Genomic DNA, 3,136 nt, shown 5'->3' on the forward strand with positions numbered 1-3,136 from the left:
TGGTGCAAAGAGTAATGATTGTGGAGCCAAGCAAGCTGAGGCTGTTAACAATCTCAATCTCTTCTCCATCTAACATGATGCTGTCAATTAGCCCAGTGGTGAGAATCTTTGTTTTCTTGATGTTGAGCTTCAATCCACATTGAAGGGTGCAAATACCTCAGGTCCTCCTCAGTTTCTGCAAGCAGAGTTGTGTCATCTGCATAACACAGGTTGCTGATGACTCTTCCTCCAATCTTGATGCTACATTCCTCCTCATAGATCCCAGCCTCCAGGATAATCTATTCTGGGAACTAATAGCAGAGTCCAGTATTAAGCATTTCTTCTTTCAGTCTAATGGACAGTAATTGATGCTACAAGGCATCTATTGTCATAAAATATCATTTGCTTGAAGCACCGAGCTGTAGGTACTTGATGTTCTCCCAGAATAGTCAGTTTTCTTGCTTCAGTGCAGGAAGTGAGCTCGCTCTACTAAGGTGAGTGATGTCCACCCAGCCAGAGGTCTTCTTTTCTCTTTACTTAGGAGTTCAGAGAACAGTAAACTGTGAAGGTACTTCCCCCATCTTTTATGACAAAATTTATCTGACCAGGCACTCTCCCCTGTTCTCAAAAACCAAACAGATCCATGGGGCTCTAACCCAGTTTCATTCTCTAACAAATCCAGAAGTCGGGAGAGATGCTAGAACCTCATTTAGAATCGAAGTTCTATTTTAACTTAAATTGGTAACCTCAATGGTTCTTCCCACCCTGTTACAATGAGGGTAAGCACTGTAGATGTCATATGCCAGGTCTCTTTGGAAGCTCTAAACTCAGTCAGCTCCTCCAGCCTCTAGGTGATGAATTTACCTTAAGGATAGGAATTAATAAGCAGTGAGGATTTCATATATTTAGCTGGTTGAATTAAGTCTCATCTTCCCACATACTTCTACATCATCTCTGACACCAAAATATTGTCACATATAGAGGTTCTGTGCTTTCTATTTTACAACGCAAGATCCCAGGTAAATAAAATGGAAGATCTCTGTAAAATCGTTGTTGTTGTTAAGTGCGGTAGAGACATAGACGACTCATTATGACCCTATTTATGAAAGACATGAACACTTGTGTAACTTTCATCCTTTCTCCAAATTTATAGGGTTCCAGAGGCAAGCTATTTCGGAAGTGAGTGCCACTCCTGCTTCCAAGCTTGTTTTAACTGGGGAGTGCCACCAAACACTGTCCACCATGGGTAATCATTATTGCATTTGGCACATCAGTGTCACAATGTTCAGCTTCACAGCGACCGCGAGTTACCTCTGTGCAGCAAATGGACTGACCAGTGCTATACCACCTAGAAGAATGTTTGACCAAAAACAATTAAAACCAGGCCTGAGGGACACAGATTAAAATCACCCACCTTTGGCTTGGTAGCATCACTTTCTGTCCATTAGGCCATCTGAGCTCTCTTGATGTTGTTGTTGTTAAGTGGCATCAAGTTGTAGATTACTCATAGCAACCCTGTGAATGGTGAGTTGTTGTTGTTGCTGTTATGTGCTGTCGAGTCATAGAGAAATAATTTAAAAACCCAGCTGCTATTTTGTCCTCATCTAATGTCTGGTGGCCTTGTGGTAAGAAGCTGTGCTGTCATCCCATAAGCACATGGAGCGAATCCACGAGCTGCTCCAAGAAGCGTGGACAATCTTATGTGATTTACCACCTCTGAAAACCTTTTGGAGGACCATCGATGAGTGGGTTCCGATTAGATGAAACACAACAACAGTCATGTTTGTGCTCGCACATGTGTGTTTGTGTGTGTGTTCGTCCCTTTGTATTAGAAAGTTACATTTGTCCTTAAGTCATGATTTCTCGCCCTTGGCACCACTGTACTGAGGGATTCTTCTGGGCCCTGTAGAAAGTTGAGGAGCATCAGGGGCCTCTCTTTCTCTCTCACCACTGGATACCACTGGCACAGTCCCCAGTTTGTGGCAATAAAAATATCTTCAGACTTTGATGCACGTCCCCTGGGGGGCAAAATTGCCTCTAGTTGAGAATCACTGCCCTAAAGGTGGGAAGAAAGCTGCAGTCCTGGCTGTAGATTCTGGTTTTGTGATGTAGACAAGCCTTTCCGGACCGTTTCCTGTCATGTTTACCATGAATGTGAATAAAACACATCTGCTATTTTCCTAAGTGGAAAACTTTGTAAATTTGTTAGCCATCTCCTTATTTCTGGGGCATTAACTTATCAGTGACATGAAAATGAACAATGCCTCAAAATTAGCTTATCGATTTAAACAAAAAAATGTTGGTGTTCTTCTATGAGGGGGGAAGAATGCCTCCACTGATTCAGAACCTTATTTTTTGTTCTCAATCAAGGCCATAATTTTAACAAATTTGCTAATAGACAATGCTGGATTCTTAACATCTGCAATTTCCCTATTTGCAGGGGACAATTGAATGTTTATAGCTACAGCTGTTCATGTGTGATTTCCCCCCCCCCCCATACCTTATTGGGCAACTTGGTCCAATAAAGAGAAGCTTTTGTAGAGCAATACGGAATTATGGCAATCACTGCTGGGTATTATTTTGGTACGTCATGTCTGCGATTTTGCCCAAACAGAGCCGTTAGTAAATTGATGAAGCTGTCGGAACAAACAAAAAGATTTAGTGTCAATCTTTTCTGTGATCTCAATTAAATCCTAAGAATAAAAAAAAATGTAGTTGTAGGTTTGTTTTGGCTTTTTTGAATATGGTTTTTTAACTTATGATTTATTTTTTTATTTTTAGGTATGTTTTTGTTGCTTTTTATTGTTCTACTAGTTTATTTACAAAACGCAAATACAAATTCTTCCAATTTCCCATACCTCCCCCCTCACCAAACTGTACAAATCAATGATTAATCCCCCTGCCCCCACACTTCCACATCACTCTGCTTCCAGCCTCTCCCACCCCTCCTGGATCCTTATACTCATTCTACAATAACGATCTTATACAATATTTATCCTTATGAAACTGAGTTAGTTCACTCAGTATAATGCTCTCTAGTCCCTCCCAAGTTAGGTAATAATTTGCAAAGTTATAGTTCCTACATGCTGCATAGTATTCCACTGTTTGAATGTACCATAATTTCTCAATCCATTCATTTGTGGTTGGACATCTTGGC

This window comes from Elephantulus edwardii, unplaced genomic scaffold (assembly GCF_000299155.1).
Source record: "Elephantulus edwardii isolate Elephantulus edwardi_28Jun2011 unplaced genomic scaffold, EleEdw1.0 scaffold00027, whole genome shotgun sequence".
NCBI lineage: Eukaryota > Metazoa > Chordata > Mammalia > Macroscelidea > Macroscelididae > Elephantulus > Elephantulus edwardii.